We start from the raw sequence: 19744 nt of genomic DNA on the forward strand, positions 1-19744 counted from the left end.
ATTGAAGAGAAGAAGAAGAAGAAGAAGAAGCAGATCGAAGAGAAGAAGAAGATGAAGTTGCAGATCGAAGAAAAAGAAGATGAGAGATCGAAGAAGATCGATCGATCTTAGTAGAAGAAGAAGATTGAGTAGCAGATCGAAGAAGAAGAAGAAGAGCGATCGAAGAAGATCGATCGATCTTAGAAGAAGAAGAAGAAGAGCGATCGAAGAAGATCGATCGATCTTAGAAGAAGAAGAAGAAGAAGGAGAAGAAGATCGAGATAAAATGGGGATTAGGGTTTGAGAGAAGAAGAAGAAGAAGATAGATCGAAAATGACTAAGTGTTTGGATCGAAGAGAAATGACTCGATTTAGGGTTTTCAACACTAAAGTAGTCGCAAACTAGTCGCATAATAGTCGCCTAATCATTTGGGTTTGGGCCTCAAAATTTAAAAGCCCAATAAAACAAACCGTAGTCGCTAAGTAGTCGCATTTTTGTCACATTTAATAATGGATTTGGGCTTCGAAATATAAAAGCCCAACAAATCAAATTGATGTCGGTAAGTAGTCACATTTTTGTCACCTATAATAATGGGTTTGGGATTTGAAATTTAAAAGCCCAACAAATCAAATCGGCGTCGGTAAGTAGTCGCATTTTTGTCACCTTTCTTAATGGGTTTGGGCTTCAAAATTTAAAAGCCCAACAAATCATATTCGTGTCGCTAAGTAGTCGCATTTTTGTCACCTATATTAATGGGTTTGGGCTTCGAAATATAAAAGCTCAACAAATCAAATTGGTGTCAATAAGTAGTCGCATTTTTGTCAACAAATCTTACTTTTGTCGCGCATTAGTCGCATAAGAGTCACCTTTTACCTTTGAAATTAAAATAATTCTACATATGAAATAAATATGCATATATCATAAAATCATTCAAATATTTATTCAAATAATTATACATATATTCACACATTTATACATCTTCATCTTCTACTTCATCTTCGTCCGAGGACGATAAATTACATCGGAATTCGTCTTCTGGTTCAGCATCCCCGACATCGTAATCAAGGATTATTGGGTTTAAGCCGCCTACCGGATTTTCTAGTACAAGATCTTCAATTGTAGTGAGCAAAACATCATCATCATTTTCTGTTTGCAAAAGAGTTGGATCATTGTTTTCATATTCTCCAGAAATGTTTCCCCTCGGATAGACTTTTAAAACATTGAGCCAAATGTTCTTTGGTTTCTTCGTATATGGATAAGGAATATAACAAACTTGATCTGCTTGAGATGCTATATACATATATCAAACAAGATTATTAATAATTAACAAAGAACCGTATTTTGGACTTCAAAATTACATACCAAGAATAAATGGCTCGTATTTATTGTATTTTCTCGTAGATAGAACGTCTACAACGCCACCATGGCTTCGTCGAGTGCCTCTCCCGATATTTGGGTCATACCACTTACATTTAAAAAGTGTGATCCTCAAATTGACGATGCCCTCATACTCGAGTTCTATGATATCAGTTAAGGTACCGTAGAAATCCGCTTCATCAGATGAATCAGCATAATTTTCACCTTTAACACATATCCCATAGTTACATGTCTTTTGTCCAGCGCCGTGATTTTGCGTATGAAACAAATATCCTCTTGTGAAATACATTGGCCAAGTTTTAACCTTGTTCAAAGGTCCTTGCACAATCTCTTGAACCCAAGTAAGAAATGAAGAAGTAGTGTTCTAATATGTTACCTACATAATAGATAAACAATATCAATTAGTATAAATTAAATGATCACTTTTCGAAAGAACCAAAATTGATGTAGACTTACATATTCTTTAACCCATAGATGATATTATTCAGGTCTTCTCGCGTAGAGTTCTTTTTCGGGCAAGCATGGATATTTCGCAGAAAGATAATCCTCGAACATACTATATTTACAAACGAAGAAAAATAAGTCAAAGTGATCTTAGTGCAAATTTACAAACAACAAGTGATTAAAAATACCTCTCAAATGGTTTAAAATAGTCACAATTTCTTAAAACATATGCATTGCGCGTTGGTAGTCTTTCTCTGAAAGCCATTTTACATGCATTTCACCACTTGGACGACCGACGTGCATAAATATATTAGATACTCCAGGGACATGATATACAGGAACTTCACCTTCATTGAATATTGTTAACCTGATCCATGTAAGTGAATTAATATCGAAGTATAACAAATCGTTAAATAATTAAATATATTTACCTTGATTTTGTTTTTATATGATCGGCAAAGTAGTGATCTGAAAAATAAGCAATCTCGTCATTGATATATGACTCAACAATTGAGCCTGTAGCATATCTTTTATTTTTTTGCTTTTCCTTTCAACTTTTTGAAGAACCTTTTAAATGGGTACATCCACCTATATGGGACAGGGCCACCCAATTCAGCTTCGTATGGGAGATGGATAGGTAAGTGTTCCATAATATCAAAAAATGATGGTGGAAAGATCTTTTCCAAGTTACAGATGATTAAAACTATGTTCTGTTTGAGAATTTGAACGCGACTTGTCTGTAAAGTTCTCAAACATAGATCCCGGAAAAATGCTCCAATTCATAAAATATATGTGCAAGTTAAATAATTAGATTAAAAAATGTTGGAATAATAAATAGTAAGTATTGTACCTGATAGTGCAAGGTGGACATTCCGGTCTTGGAGTTCAGCAAAGATAAATGGAAGTAGTCGCTCCATAAATACATGACAATCATGACTCTTCATGCCTGAAAACTTTTCATTCTCCATATCTACACAACTAGCCAAATCTGAAGAATAACCATCTGGAAATCTAATATCATGTTTCACACATTGTAATAAACTTTGTTTGGCTTCTTCTGTCAATGTATACGCTGGAAATGGAGCTTTACCCTTACTATAAATATGTAAGCCTAGCCGTAAACAAAAATTTTCAATATCCAATCTTGACATGATATTGTCTTTTGATTTACCCTTAAAACTCATGAGAGTGTTCATGATGTTGTCAAGAAATTTCTTCTCTGTATGCATCACATCAATATTATGTCGAAGATTGAGGTCCTTCCAGTAAGACAACTCCTACAAGATGCTTTCCTTGTGACAATTATGTTCCTTCCCATAGCCTCGCATCTTCTTTTCATGACCGTTCCCACCAACATCCTTCGTTTTTGGTGGATTTACACTAGCCAACCGCTCATAATAAACTTGCTCCCCTGTCAAAGACTCAGGTGGATACTCGCTAGAAGCATCTATTCCTTTTAGAAAGTCTTTTCTGTTCCTACGGGATGGATGACCATGAGGAAGAAATCTACGGTGACAATCAAACCAGCATGTCTTCCGTCCATTGGGTAGATAAAAAGACTTTGTACTTTCCATGCACACTGGACAAGACAATTTACCATGAGTAGTCCATCCTGATAACATGCTATACGCCGGAAAGTCGCTAATCGTCCACAGTAGTACTGCTTTTAGATTAAAATTCTGACTCAATGAAACATCGTACACATCGACTCCAGTAGACCACAACTATTTTAACTCCTCAATAAGAGGTTAGAGGAAGACATCAAGACTAGCTCGAGGATGATTTGGACCAGAATTCAGAATGGTAAGAAATAAGTACTCTGTATTCATGCACATACCAGAGGGTAAATTAAATGGAGTTAGGATCAAAGGCCACAACGAATGATTACGAGACATGCCAAACGGATTGAACCCATCAGTACACAACCCGAGATAAACTTTACGGGGTTCTTCGGCAAACTGGGGATGTAACTCTTGGAAATATCTCTACTCTGTTGCATCTGAAGGATGATTCATTTCTCCCTCCTTTGATTGGTGCTCAGCATGCCATCGCATTGACGCAGCTGTCTTATGGCTCTGATACATTCTCTTCAACCGGTCCCCAATAGGTAGATACCACATACAACTATATGGTACTTTGGTTCTTCGATGGTCGTCTTTAGGCTTCCATCTTTGTGCCCCACAAAATTGACATTGATCTTCTTTTTCATCTTCTTTCCAAAAAAGCATACAATTGTTCTGACAAACATCAATCGTATGATATGGAAGTCCTAAATTGCGCATCGACTTATCGGTCTGGTAATGTGAAGTGGTAGCCTGGTTTCCTTTTGGTAAAAAATCTGTAAACATTTCGCAAACGGAGTCCACCAACTTTTCACTCATATTATACTCCGCCTTGTTGTGCATGGGTCGAGATGCTAAGGATAACTGTGATTGCCCTTCACGACAACCATCGTACAAAGGATTATTTGCACCTTCTAACAAGTCGTAGAACTTATTTGAATGGTTACGGACCGGTTCTTCCACATTCTGATAACTATCATCATGATGATAGTTATCATCATACCCCACGTTAAAATTAAATGCATCGTTCACCATATCCACATATGGATCTTCTACAACATTACCCACTTCTTCATGATTTTCACTAAAATATGTCCTATACGTGTAACTCGTTCCTATATCCATATTCATTTCTTCTCCATGCTTATACCAAACATAATAATCAGGCTTAAATCCTTGACTAAACAAATGAGTACTAACTCTTCTACTCGAGATGATGTGTTTTTCATTCTTGCATACACTACAAGGACAATGAAATTTTCCTCGACTACTCTATACTATTGGCTGACTATTAGCGAATGTCATGAATTGCTCAACCCATGCGACATATTCGCTGATAAATTCCCCGTCACTTCATCAAATCTCTTGTACATCCAATCTTGATAGAAACCGCCACTACCGCCATAATTGTAGTTTCCCACCATTATACAATAAACTAACTAAATTTTTTTTTTATAATAAATCGTTTTTTTCTTTGATGTTGTTGTTGTTTTGATTTGTTGGTGAAAGAAGAGTTTCGTGAATATTTATTATATAGGCGAATATTTATGAATAATTTACGACTACAACTAATTAATTAGGTGTACCTACTTGCCAATGTGAAACACGTTTTCCAACTACTTTTTGCGACGCCTATGCGACTCTTATACGACTACAGGTTGATTAAGAATTGTAGTCGTCAATTAGTCGCTAAATTAGCGACTAAATTATTTAGTCGGTAAGATAGTCGTCAATTAGCAACTACGTAACAACTAACATCTCCCTTCAATAATAGAATCGTCAAATAGTCGTTAATGGACAACTATGTTCCGACAAATTGAGTTAGTCGTAAAATAACGACTATGTTACTACTAATTTTCGTGTTGTCGCATTGTAGTCGTCAAACCGTTGCCAAATGGTCGCTTGATAATACGACTATGTTGATTGTCGCTCTTCGTAATTGTCTTTTACCTGTTTTCTTGTAGTGATAGGTTAATGGGTCGGAGGAAGAAGATGATAGCAGAATGATAGGCGGCTAGGGTTTCAAGGAAAGCATGATATGTATACAAATTACTTTTTTGCCCTTCTCATTTGTATGCCAACCATGTTGTCAGAGTTTGGTGAATGTGCATGGATGATCGATAATTCGAAATGATTGAAATGACCACACACAAAATGGATTCAAACATCAATCACTCCAAGTCTCCAAATATTACATGATATCATTAGCACACACTACAAGAAAACTGGGTTTTGGCGACTACACCAAAAGTCGTTAAATAGTCGTTAAGTGGTCATTTACGACTAAATAGCGACTAAATCATGTAGTCGTAAATCGAGAGTCGCTAAAATGTATAGTCGTAAAAATAGTCGCCAATTAGCGACTACTTTACGACTAATATTTGTAGTCGTAAGTATAGTCGTAACGTAGTCGTCAAATTTAGTGACTAATTAATGACTAATTTACGATTAAATTTCACAAATATAAATAGATGTAGTGTAGTGATAGAATAGTCGTTAATTTAAGTGACTAACTGAAGACTATGTTGCGGCTACAGTCGTAATTATGTATTCATACAATATTTATGTATTTATGCAGTATTTATATTAATAATAATATTTATATTTGTTAATAATTGTTTTAAATATATTTTTGGAAAGTACTGAAACTACATTTAGTTATTGTGAAACGATATTTAAAAAAGAACTGTATTACAAAATAAAATTAAAAAGATAATTAAAAAATATCTTAACAGAGCTTGTCTTAACAGAACATAATACATCATCATCCTAAAAACATAACATCTTAATAGAACACACCAACAATCTTCAAGAAAGAACTTGGCTTAATTAACTCTTCCTTGTCTTTCATTTCTTTTAATGCTTTTGTTTCTCTAAACGCTGCCTCCTAGTTATTGGTTTCGTGGATATCCTCTACCTGAGAAGGCAATGATATAACATCTTAAAAGAACACACGCCAACAGTGTCTAATTATCCAACTCTAGTCTGCTTACTCAAACACGCTGTTTCCACATTTGCAAGTTAAAAAAAGAATTTTGATAATAAAAAAAAGCAGGTTTTAACTTACCTAAGTTGATTTGCAGGTTTCAACATGCCACCGGACCTCCGCCAAGCCAAGGGTTCAGAAACACCCAATGTGAATCATGTTTCCTATTTACTCTATTTCATCAAAGTCAAAAAAGCAGGTTTTTAAGCTCTTCAATAAAGGAATGGTGACTATACTTGATCAATTATTAACCAACCTTGCAGGAGAAACAATATCTCATATCGCCTGGATATTGACCTTGCGCTTGAAGAAGACAGCCACATAAAGGAACGAAAACACTTGCCATCCGTCCCTAAAAGATTGAGGCGGAAAATTGACATCATAAGCCATCTTTGATGCTTTGACCACAACGTTGGACACATTGAATGCATACTTTTCTGAAAATAGATTACCATATGAGTAGTACCCGACTTTTGATACAATAAGCAAAAAACCGAAATGCTAAGTGTTGAAGCGTTGAACATACCTTTCTATCGTTTCCATACCAGAGAAAGTGTTGCTTTGATAAATGAACAGAGGCGTTCTCGTCGTGTCGGAACGTTACATGTAACCTTCTGAAGAATTCCTTAACCATCATATTCAATCCAGCGCCAAAATCAACACCAGCTTGATCAATATTTTAGTCACTTAGAAAAAAAACAGTTAAAATTCAGAGAACTTACCCAATCAAACAACACTTTCCAGCAAGATTGCAACTCCACAGGATAAATCGAGCATCAACCACAGAGAACACCGGTATCCGTCCTCAAGAGGTCATATCTAGGAACGAGAATCAAGTGAGATAAACTCTTACCGACCCAAGGGGATCAACAAATTGGAGTGCCATCTTCCTTAATCACGAACCAATCTGATAACCCTTGAAGATTATCGAGAGTTTGGAAAGAGAAGAGAAAAGAGGAAAGGGGAGAGAAGAGATGATTAGATCTGAAATTGAATCTGTCGATAATGAACCCTAGAATTCGGCAGTATTAAATTTTAGTTTTAGAGTATATTACTATACATAACATTATAGTAGTTAGCCATTAAAAATTCGTACATTATAGTAGCTACCAATTAGGCACATACAACATAGGAATGCAATAGATTTGTAACTATAATTAGCTACTAATGTTTTGGTTTTGAATTGTGTTTGTATGAACGAGGACTAGAATGGGGTGAACTTTTTGATTATATAGACATTTATGCTGACTAAATGGCGACTACAATGTTAACAAATAGTGACTACGGTTTGTAATCGCATAATAGTCGCCTAATTAGCGACTATTTTGCGACTAATTTTTCCAGTATGCAATTTAGTCATAAAGTAGTCGCTAATTTACGACTATTTTACCGACTAGTGTTTTTGGTCGCACAAAAGTGACTGATTTACGACTTAATATTTTTAGTCGCCCAACAGTCGTTTAATAGTGACTAATTAGTCGTCAATTTTGGCGACTAAGTATTTGGTGGATGTGTGTGATTTTGTGCAGTTTCCATCTCTTAAAACAATGAGCAAATGATTAAAAAATGGAAAAAATACAAAAAAATCATATCCAAAAAAATGCAAAGTGATAGGCCGCTAGGTTTTCACGAAAAGGATGATCTGTAAGCAAATTACTATTTTGTCCTTCTCATTTGTATGCAAATTACTATTATGCAAACTATGTGGTCAAAGTTTGGTGAATTTGCATGGATGGTCGATAATTCGAAATGATTAAAAATTACCACATGGTTAGAGTTTAGTGGATGTGTGTGGACGGTCGATAATTTGAAATGATTGCGTTTTAATAATATTATTCATAAAACAAGTGTTACGTTATGTAAAAGATGTTGATAAAATATGATGAAATAAGTTCTATAATTATTTTTGGGTTTATGGTCATATGGGTTTAGGGTTTAGGGTATATGTATATGGTTTAGGGTTAATGTCTATCGGTTTAAGTTTAGGGGTTTAGGGTTTAGGGTTTAGACTTTAGGGTTAAGGGATTTATGCTTAACATTTAAGGGCAACAATAAGAAGGTTTAAAGTTTAGGGCTTGGAGTTTAGGGTTTATGGTATATGGTGTAGGATATATGTACAGTAAAACCTCTATAAATTAATAATATTGGGACTGCAAAATTTTATTAATTTATCGATAAATTAATATTTATCAATTTATAGAGAGATTTTCCTAATTTGGTAACTTTTAAAATTTTTTTATAAGATTTCCTTCATTATAGAAAATATCTTTCTAGAACCAGTTACAAGTAAAACATAATAATATTGTCTAGATAACAACACCAAAAGTTTTGATACAGTTAAATATAAAAACTATAATCAAACAAAGAACAAATATGAATTTAAGCAACAAAATATTATAAATATATTATAAAGAATTTTCTTACATCTAATATATATATATATAGTTGATACATTTATATAATTATTAATTTATGATATTAATGGGACCATAGATTTACATAGGACTTTCAAAAAAATTATTATCTTATTAATTTATCGATTTATGTCATTTTTTACACTGATCCCAACTCGGGACCGGAAGAATTTATTAATTTATAAAGGTTATTAATTTATAGAGTATTAATTTATAGAGGTTATACTGTATATGGTTAATGGTTTAGCGTCTATGTGTTAAAGTTTAGGGTTTAGGGTTTGAATTTAGGAATTAAGATTTAATGTTTTAGAGTTTAGTATCTAATGTTTAGGGTTTAATGTTTAGAGTTTAGTATCTAATGTTTAGGGTTTAGGATTTAGTGTTAAGGAACTATGATTGTTTACAATGATTTTAGAGTTTATAGTTACATGGTTCTCATTAAAGATTATATATTTCATTGTTATCCATATGGATTAGATCATATGGATTTGTTGTTTTCTGAATCTGTTTATATTTAGGTGAATACAATTAATAATAATATGAAAAAATATAGTAATATGGATTTCAAAATGAAGGAACTAATGTTATTATTATATATTTTAAAAAAAAATGGTTAAAGATTTTTAATAAAATAGAGAATGTGACAAATTAAAGAGAAATTAAATAACAAAAAGGAAGAGAGAGAAAAAAATCATTAGATATATTTTATTAATTTTAATTTGATGGTCAAGATTAAAAGAGACATTAACTTTACATTTTAATCCGACGGACGAGATCATTTCGTGAAAACATTAACTCTTCTCTTAATAATAACCGTTAGATCGATTCTCTCTCCAAAATAAACGAACGGCTGAGATTAAAAACATGTTAGCGGAGCAGCTGACGTCATCAGGGGTAGAATTGTATTGATTTTTATTAAACAGTAGAAAATCTCCAAAAAAGTGTCTACTCCCTTCAAAGTGCTCTAAATGTGCTTAAAAACTTGGAAAGTTCCCCAACATAGAAGAAACCCTTAAAACTATATGTCTGACCTAAAAACGTGATGGGCCTTCATTAGAAATAAGGGAAAGTTCTGGGCCGAATTTGGAAATCTTCAAACATCAATAAGTTGCGTCTTCGAATTGCCGTCAAGTAATTGTGTCGCTCGACACCAGGGATGGTGTTGTTTGACACCTACGCTGTTTTTAGTCGTCGGATTTTCTTTAGCAGCATAAGTTCTCTGTTTTCCTCTAGAATGCTCCATTATCTCCAAATGAATCCCAAACATGTAAAGACCTGAAAAGACTAGAAAAGACTCTAGAAATAACAAATAGACTCTAAAACATGGTTAAAATAGGGATATATCAACTCCCCCAGACTTAGCTTTTGCTTGCCCTCAAGCAAAATACAAAAGCCGAACCCGTGGAAGAGGTTTGAAAACAAAAGAACTCCCAACATTCTCTAGCCTATTGCCTTGATCATTCTAACCAAACCCATATGCATGGCAAGTCTAATCAAATCCTAACCAACATGTACTTCTCTACAAGCTTACACAACATTCTAGATTCCATACCTAAGTTCCACAACTATATCCACCAAGGTTTCATCGCTGGGTCTCATCAAACAAGCTAACAATCAAGATCCCTCTAAACTCATTCATGTACTATACCTCGATAAATCGACCATTCTTTTCTTCTTTGGTATTTTTTCTCTCCCCCAGACTTATTCTTTTTAGAGAGTAAACAAAGGGGAACTCGCATACTGGATCCACACCCTCGGCATTTTTTTCCAACCTTTGTAATTGATCATTCCTAATAATGTATAAATTATGGGCTAACCCACCCCATTTATACCCACCCCATTTATAATCCACCCCATTTATTCTAAACATATTTAACTCTATTTAAATTTATACCTGATAATTTGTTTATAGTCAATTATCCTAAAACACCAATCATGTAGTTGTAATATTTTAGGTGTCAATCCAAATGGGTGTGATGCAAACTGATGAGATGTGATCAGAAGTCACTAAGTCAAGCCAAGCAATAACAGTTTTGGGGTTTCTAACAATCCTAAGCGAACATGCAGAAAACAGAAACAATAACAGAATTACTAAATTCACTCGACCACAACAGGCTAATGCGAGAAGTGGGATGTGGTCGTGTAACAGGTCGAGTAACAAACAGGATATGAAACAGCTATACTCGACTGCACATTCTGTTGCCAGACACTAGATGTGGTCGAGTATGCTGGTCGAGTAACAGACAGGAAACGAGACAACTGTACTCGACTGCACAGTCTGTTGCCAGACACTGGGTGTGGTCGAGTAAGTTGGTCGAGTAAGTGCAAAAACTAAGAAACAGACAATGAGAACGATTAAGTGATAACGTTAAAACAGAGAAATCAGATGGACGAGAAATTCCTAAGGATGGGGTAATCGAATAGAGTGGTATCCTAGCCTATTCGAATGGTTAACAAGCGCAATCAAGCTATCTCTAGACAACAGGTTCAACAACAGATCAATTCACTCCCGTGATAGAAATCCTCAAGCAAAGCTAGCCCAGACTAATTCCCATTAACGGAATCTAACTATGCAGGCAATAAGAACAGACTGATAAAGTCAATAAACGCTCTAAACGGCCAATCCCTTGGGATAGAGACGAATATCTCATGAACTAGTGGATCAAGCATTCCATCGAACACCTTATGGGTGCGGGAATGCTTGGGATCGAATTCCAGTTGATCAGATAGAAATAAGCAGTAAACACAACTTGTCCTGAAGGGATTCAATCAATTCTAAAACTTAACCATTGTACAGACTACGGATTCTACAACTACTCTATCCCATCCTTAAGAATTCTAAGTCACTACTCAGACAACATGCTTAAAGACATAAACGCACGTAAATGATAATATTGAATAAGTAAAGAGATAAAGAGTAGAGAAACAAGATGATAGATGAAATCAAATGCGGAATCTGAATAACTTGGAAAAATCTTGAATTACAGGTTGCAGAAGCGGCGCAGCTAGAGTAAAATAGAAAATAAAACTGAAGCAAAAACTCAATGTCGACTAGATGTCTCAGGACAGAACCCTAAGACATTTATTTATACAAAACGAAATAAAATGATAGTAGACGGGCCAATAACCTAATCGCCAGGCCCATAGAATGATAATGGGCCGAGATGGGCTTCGTGATCCGATGGAGGTCCAGGCCGCTTCCAAACACTTCGTCTTCTCCTCTTCTCTTCCTTGTGCTCAACTAATCTGGTTAAGTGCAGATTTGAGTAGACTATGAAGATGTGATCGAGTGCCCGGTCGAGTGATGGTGTTGGTGGTGAGTGATGATACTCGACCAGGGGGTCGAGTAACGTGGTAGAGTGAGCGGCCGAGTGTGGTCAGGTGGTGTGGCGAAGTGATATTCGACCAGCGGGTCGAGTGGCGTCATCGAGTGGCCTGAGCTGAGGTTACTCGACCTGGGGGTCCAGTAGATGGGAAGAATGGCTCCAAAGTCACTCGACCAGGGGGTCGAGTATGATGCTGGATGCACACGACCTAGTGGTCAAGTATGTCTTCTGGTTCTGGCTCGTTTCTTTCAATTTGCTCGCAAACAGCTCCAAATCACTTGAAAACAACTCAGAAATGCAATATGTATGCAAAGCTATCCTAATCATGCAAAGTATGCAAGAATGATGAGAAATGATATAAAACAGTGATGAATGATACGAAACTGGACTCAAAACGATGATGAATGGACACTGAAAACATGCAAATTACAGACATATCAACTCCCCTAAACTTAGTCTTTGCTTGCCGTCAAGCAAATAAGAAGACATAGTTGAAGGAGAGGTTTGAAGGTGGGGACTCAGAACCAAAGCATCTGATAGAGCAAATAAAATCAATGTCCAAGTTGGTAGTTCTAAGATGCGATATGATTGAATTTTACTCAAAAACGTTAGCCATGCCTTGTTATCAATCAATCCGTCTCTTATACTCGACCTACACATGCTTTCAAATCTACCAATCCCTTTAACATTCATTAGTTCTGGAACGTGAATCAAGCAATGCATCATCAATGAACTCATTTGGCTAAGGTGAAGGTCAAGAGACAAAGATGGTCCTTACAGAATAAGCTTAGGTAACAGGGATCTCTCAAGAATGATTGAGCTTTAGTAGAATACTAAAGGTAAGTCCCAAGTTATGCATACATTGATAAGATCCCATCTACCCAGAGTATAACAATGAAGCTCTAATGGTAATCCCAACTCCAATCCCAATACAAGAACTTAACTCTACCCTTTGCACTCGTGAATCTTCCAAACTCTTTTTCATATCATTCTTTTCTTTTCTCTTAACTCTAGGAGAAGCTTTCCCAACACTCTGATACATCTAGCGGATCTGGATTTCTTTAACAACTAAGGTTCCTGTTTTTAATCTTTAAAACCAAAGGCTTTTAACCCTTCTTCTTTAGCTAACAAGAACCTCATTCTTTTCTTTAACATTCCCAAAACCTTTACTAGATTTTTTTTTCTAACTTCTTTAGCTTACTTCCCCTAGAATTTTTTCCCTTTCCTTATCAACAATGAATTCACCCTTTTCTTTTAAACACATACCAACCCATGATATAAGCGCCCACCTAGTCCTATCCAGTCCGAAAAATGCGAACTAGAACTACATGAAACACTATCTTTGTCGTTACGAACCTAACACTTTCTACCAAGCTCAATCGAAATAAGACCTCACAAACACTCACAAGTGACATAGGGCTTGAAAGAAAGTTTAGGTTTGGGTTCGGGTTAACTGCTCTAATAAGGAGAGTCACCTACTTGGATTAACAAGAGTGGTTAAAATGAGTAAGAAAATCCAAGTATTTTAGGGTATCCATGAGTTCAAATTCGATGCCAAGACATGATAATTCTAAATCAGATTCAAGTTCAAATTGATAGGGAATGGTATCATATCCTAACAGTGTGGTCGAGTAGAGCAATCTAGGCATGGTGCAGTTTTACTTCAATTTCATTGACTACGCATCAGACAACTAACAACGAGGGCACTAAGCTTATCTGGTGAACCAAAATGCTTACAAGGCTATCTCATCATTATCCCCTATGCATATACAACAATCCTAAACGAAACACTCTAGACTCGATCCTAAATGCAATGCAACTACATGAACACTATTTTTGTGAAATCATTTTTTGAAAATTTTCAATTTTTTTTGTTTTTTCAATGCCTTAGATGAATGCAGACTCAAAATTATATACAATGCAACACACACTTCCTGAGCCCTCCCCCAAACTTAAATCACACAGTCCACTGTGTGACCAAATTTGGAAGAGAGTACTCAGGACAAAACACATCACAGAAACAAAATAAAAACAGGAGATGGTATATTACAATGGTGGAGTGAGTTGCTTACCTCAGTGGAAGAAGGAGCGGAGTTGGTCGTCAATGGCTGCCTGTGATTGCTCCCAGGACATAGACGAGCCGCCATGTTCTGTGTCAGCTCCAGCATGTGGGTACTCAACCTCTTCTCCTTCGTGGCTGCCAGCACTGCGGTCGAGTGAATTTTGGATATAGAGAAGTTGTGACTGGCATCAACTATATTCGATCGCAGCTTCATTCGCTCCCCGTAGGGTGTGGTCGAGTATACTGCTCTCTTCTTCTACTGCGGTCAGCACCGCTTTGTGTATACTCGATCTCACTCTTCTACTGCGGCCACCACCGCGGTCGAGTGATCTCCTGGCGTGGAGAAGCCAAAACAAGGTCGAGTGTCTTTGATTGCTCAATGGTCGTGAGTAGTTGTTCCCTCAGACCCAGAATCTACTTCATTCAGCTCTTCATACTTATCTCCTGAAAACACTACTAGAATGCATTAAAAACAACAAGGAAAAATAATGATATTTACGAAGATAGACATGGGACTTCCTGCCAAGTGAGCTTGTTTTAAGTCTCTAGCTTGACTCCTCACACTCATTAGGCTTATGGAGGGTGATAGAGAAGAATTGAAATCTTCTCTTCTTCCTTAGCAGATACAACATCGGACTTAGCATGCTCTCTTGACAGGTCTGTAATTGAGTACTCAATGGCCCTTTCCTTATAAGCTTCTTTTATTTCTTGTGAATAGTCTTCGTCTTCAGACCATTCTAAAACAAATTTCTTCTTTGATATAGCTTCAATGCCGAGTTGAGGTTGAATAGCTTCCCTTTGCATCCGACTCACTTTATCCCTAAATTTCTCAACACTGCAAGCTAGCTTCTGGATGGTTTCTTCGTGGAGATCAGACTTCCCTTTAAGTTCTAGCCAATCAACTACACAGAGCGTACTAGATTGAGTGGTTGAGCTTGAAGGTCGTGTTGGAGCTAAACTTGGTTCCTTTACTCTTTTAGTCTCAAATCCATCTTCTGTAACCACTCCTTGGACCCAAAGGTTCGTCCCTCTATGGTTGATCTTCTTGGAGCTTTGTTGATGTCAAACAGTAACCTTATATCCTTCCCAAGATTGAGATCAATCTTTCCATCTTTGACGTCTATCACCGCTCCAACTGAGGCCAAGAAAGGTCTTCCTAGGATCAGAGGATCCTTAGGTTCTTCATCCATCTCAAGCACCACAAAGTCTGTAGGCACGTCTACTCCATTAATCTTGATAGGCATATCTTCTGGTAGCCCATAGGGTTTTCTTATGGTCCTATCAGCAAGGATCAAAGATAAGTCGCACGATTTATATTTGACAAATCCCAGCTTCCTTGCCACAGAAAGTGGCATTAGGCTGACTGAAGCTCCTAGATCACATAGAGAGTTGCTAAAAGCCAGTTGCCTAATAGAGCATGGTAGAGTAAAAGATCCCGGATCTTCCAACTTTTCTTGAACAATGTTCTTCTTGATGATTGCACTACACTCGTGAGTTAACGCCACCGTTCCTTGAACTTCTTTGATCCTCTCTGTAATCATGTCTTTTATACGTTTGTGTGAGTGCGGTATTAGCGCAAGACAGTCTACTAGAGGCATTGTGATTTCAAGGTCTTTCAATTGTTTTTCCAAGAGAGCTTCATATTTGTTTATCAGTTGCTTCTTGAATCTCCCTGGAAATGGTAGTGGAGGCTTGTAGGGTGGAGGAACAAAGACTTTATCCTTGGTTTTAGCAGCGGCAGGCTTTTTAACAAAAGAAAATACTGCTTGAGCTTGGGATCGAGTACTGCGATCGAGTATGGGCTCCTCTATTTCTATTTCAGCTGAAATTTCATTCTGAACAAAATCCTCTCCTTCTTAAACTTCACTGTCCCTAGTGATAGAGGTAGAGGCATGTCGAGTTGGCAACTCTCGATCATGGCAGATACTGATGGCGTGAGCAGTGGCATACTCCTTAGGGTTCTGGATTGCTTTCCCTGGAAGCTGGCCTGGGTTGTTGTTAACAGATGGTGTAGTGAGGATGCTTTCCACATATCTCATCCTAGTGCTCAATGATTCGAACTTGCTGTTAAGTTTGATGCCTTATCGGTCAACTTTGTTGTTTAATTCAGCCAGCTTCTTAGCGATTTCCATTCCTCCTGTGGCTTGTCCTTGAATGAGCTGCTGGAGCATAGTCATTATATATGAATTCTGAGACGCATGTGCTTGTTGTTGATTTGGTGTGAAACCAGGTGGTGGCTGTTGTTGTTGATATCCTCCTTGAAACTGCTGCTTTAAAACGAACCCTTGGCTTTGGTTGTAAGGAACAAATGGTTTGGGTTGGTTATGCTGCTGTTGAGGGTAGACTTGGTCCTTAGGGTTGGCAATATTGGTGCTTCTGTATGACAGAGGTGGGTTGGGTCTGTAATTGTTGTACCCCTTGTTGTAGCCACATTGATTCTGAACATAGCTATCAGCACACTGATCTTTCACCCTCTCTTGTACTTGGAATGGTTCATCTTTTGCCAAGAAGGCCTTTTTACAGTCATCCCAGGTCGTGATTGATACCTGGGGTAGCATCTTTTCCCACAGATGGGCTTTTTCTCCAAGTGAGAATGGAAACAAGCGAAGCTTAAAACCATCTTCACTAACTCCATTGATTTTAGTAAGGCTACAGAGCCTTTCAAACTCGTCTAGATGATCTAGCGGATCCTCCATTGGCAAGCCATGAAACTTGTTTCCCTGCACCATTGCAATGAGACTGCTTTTTACCTCAAAGTTGTGGTTCTGTACTAGAGGTGGAACAATGCCATGACGATGGTTGTGGTTGTGAGGGAAGTCACTGGCACCAATGTTGTTAGGTTGCTCTTGCTCATCTACTATGTCATTCATTGTGTCTGTTGCTGTCTGTTCTCTCAGTTGGCGAGCAATACGGTCGATGTTATCGTTGAATAGGAAGTTCTGATTCCCTTTTGACCGTGTATGCATGCAACATGTAGAACCTGGCTATAAGAGACGAATAAAGTTGGTTGCTAAGTACCTGAAATACAAAGTCTGAAAAGACACAATGTTAGTATCTTTTATAACAAAAACGAACTTGATCTTAACAATTCTAAAATCTCAAATATAGCAAACAAGCACCCAATTGGCAATGGCGCCAAATTGATAATTTGTTTTTAGTCAATTATCCTAAAACACCAATCATGTCGTTGTAGTATTTTAGGTGTCAATCCAAATGGGTGTCATGCAAGCAGATGAGATGTGATCAGAAGTCACTAAGTCAAGCCAAGCAATAACAGTTTTGGGGTTTCTAACAATCCTAAGCGAACATGCAGAAAACAGAAACAATAACAGAATTACTAAATTGATTAAGTGATAACGTTAAAACAGAGAAATCAGATGGATGAGAAATTCCTAAGGATGGGGTAATCGAATAGAGTGGTATCCTAGCCTATTCGAATGGTTAACAAGCGCAATCAAGCTATCCCTAGACAAAGGTTCAACAACAGATCAATTCACTCCCGTGATAGAAATCCTCAAGCCCAGACTAATTCCCATTAACGGAATCTAACTATGCAGGCAATAAGAACAGACTGATAAAGTCAATAAACGCTCTAAACGGCCAATCCCTTGGGATAGAGACGAATATCTCAGGAACTAGTAGATCAAGCATTCCATCGAACACCTTCTGGGTGCGGGAATGCTTGGGATCGAATTCCAGTTGATCAGAAAGAAATAAGCAGTAAACACAACTAGTCCTAAAGGGATTCAATCAATTCTAAAACTTAACCATTCTAGAGACTACGGATTCCATAACTACTCTATCCCATCCTTAAGAATTCTAAGTCACTACTCAGACAACATGCTCAAAGACATAAACGCAGGTAAATGATAATATTGCATAAGTAAAGAGATAAAGAGTAGAGAAACAAGATGATAGATGAAATCGAATGCAGAATCTGAATAACTTGGAAAAATCTCGAATTATAGGTTACAGAAGCAAAAGCGGCGTAGCTAGAGTAAAACCAAAAATAAAACTGAAGCAAAAACTCAATGTCGACTAGATGTCTCAGGACAGAACCCTAAGACATCTATTTATACAAAACGAAGTAAAATGATAGTAGACATGCCAATAACTAATCGCCCGGCCCATAGAATGATAATGGGCCGAGGTGGGCTTCATGATCCGATGGAGGTCCAGGCCGTTTCCAAACACTTTGTCTTCTCCTCTTCTCTTCCTTGTGCTCAGCTTGTCTGGTTGAGTGCGAATTTGAGTAGACTATGATGATGTGATCGAGGGCCCGGTCGAGTGATGGTGTTGGTGGTGAGTGATGATACTCGACGAGGGGGTCGAGTAACGTGGTAGAGTGAACGGCCGAGTGTGGTCAGGTGGTAAGTCGAAGTGATATTCGACCTGGGGGTCGAGTGGCGTCATCGAGTGGCCTGAGCTGAGGTTACTCGACCTGGGGGTCGAGTAGATGGGAAGAATGGCTCCAAAGTCACTCGACTAGGGGGTCGAGTATGGTGCTGGATGCACACGACCTGGTGGTCGAGTTTGTCTTCTGGTTCTGGCTCGTTTCTTCCAATTTGCTCGCAAACAGCTCCAAATCACTTGAAAACAACTCAGAAATGCAATATGTATGCAAAGCTATCCTAATCATGCAAAGTCTGCAAGAATGATGAGAAATGATATAAAACAGTGATGAATGATACGAAACTGGACTCAAAACGATGATGAATACCCCATTATGAGTGAATATATTTTTTTTTTGCAAAAACACAATTTTGGCCAGAAAATACGGGTTTCGGATTTTGGAGAGAAAACACTTTTGGCGGAAAACATGATTTTCAATTTCGGCGAAAAACATGATTTTCAATTTTGACGGAAAACACTTCTTTGTGATTTTGGCGGGAAAATGTCATTTTATGGGAAAATGTTTTCTTGGTAATAAAATGCAATTTCACGATTTTGGATGAAAACATGATTTTGCAATTTTAGCAGAAAATGTCACTTTACAGTTTTGGCGGGAAACATGATTTTCAATTTTGGCGGAAAATACTTTTTTGTGATTTTGGCGGAAAAAAGTGATTTTATGATTTTTATAGGAAAATATCGTTTACAGTGTTTGTGGGAATACGTGATTTTACGGTTTGGCGGAAAACACTTTGTGATTTTTGTGATTTTTGTGGGAGAACGTGATTTTACGGTTTTGGCGGGAGTACGTGATTTTACGGATTTGGCGAGAAAAACGTGATTTTACGATTTTGGCGGGAGAACGTCGGTTTACTATTTTGGTGGGAAAACGTGATTTTCAATTTTGGCTGAAAACGTGATTTTACGGTTTTGGCGGGAAAATGTGATTTTACGGTTTGGACGGGAAAAACGTGATTTTACGATTTTGGCGAAAAAACATCCGTTTACGATTTTGGTGGGAAAACGTTATTTTCAATTTTGGCTGAAAAGGTTATTTTGGTGAAAAAACATGATTTTACGTTTTGTTTTCAATATATATAATATTTTGCTCTTTATTTTATTTAAAATTAAGTTATTTACATTTTAATAAAATTAATTAATATAAATAAACATAAATGGGCTTGAATGGGAACCCATTTGTT

General features: G+C 37.1%; 2 pseudogenes across 2 annotated transcripts; both read right to left on the reverse strand.

Moving 5' to 3' along the window:
- Nucleotides 1-949: 949 nt before the first annotated feature.
- On the reverse strand, nt 950-4786 carry AT3G33169 (annotated as a pseudogene; the record flags this gene model as incomplete). The annotated part of the gene is made up of 1 exon: nt 950-4786.
- A 9919-nt stretch (nt 4787-14705) lies between these two features.
- On the reverse strand, nt 14706-17134 carry AT3G33172 (annotated as a pseudogene; the record flags this gene model as incomplete). The annotated part of the gene is made up of 1 exon: nt 14706-17134.
- Nucleotides 17135-19744: the final 2610 nt, after the last annotated feature.

The sequence above is a fragment of the Arabidopsis thaliana genome, chromosome 3, assembly GCF_000001735.4.
Source record: "Arabidopsis thaliana chromosome 3, partial sequence".
Taxonomy (NCBI): Eukaryota; Viridiplantae; Streptophyta; class Magnoliopsida; order Brassicales; family Brassicaceae; genus Arabidopsis; species Arabidopsis thaliana.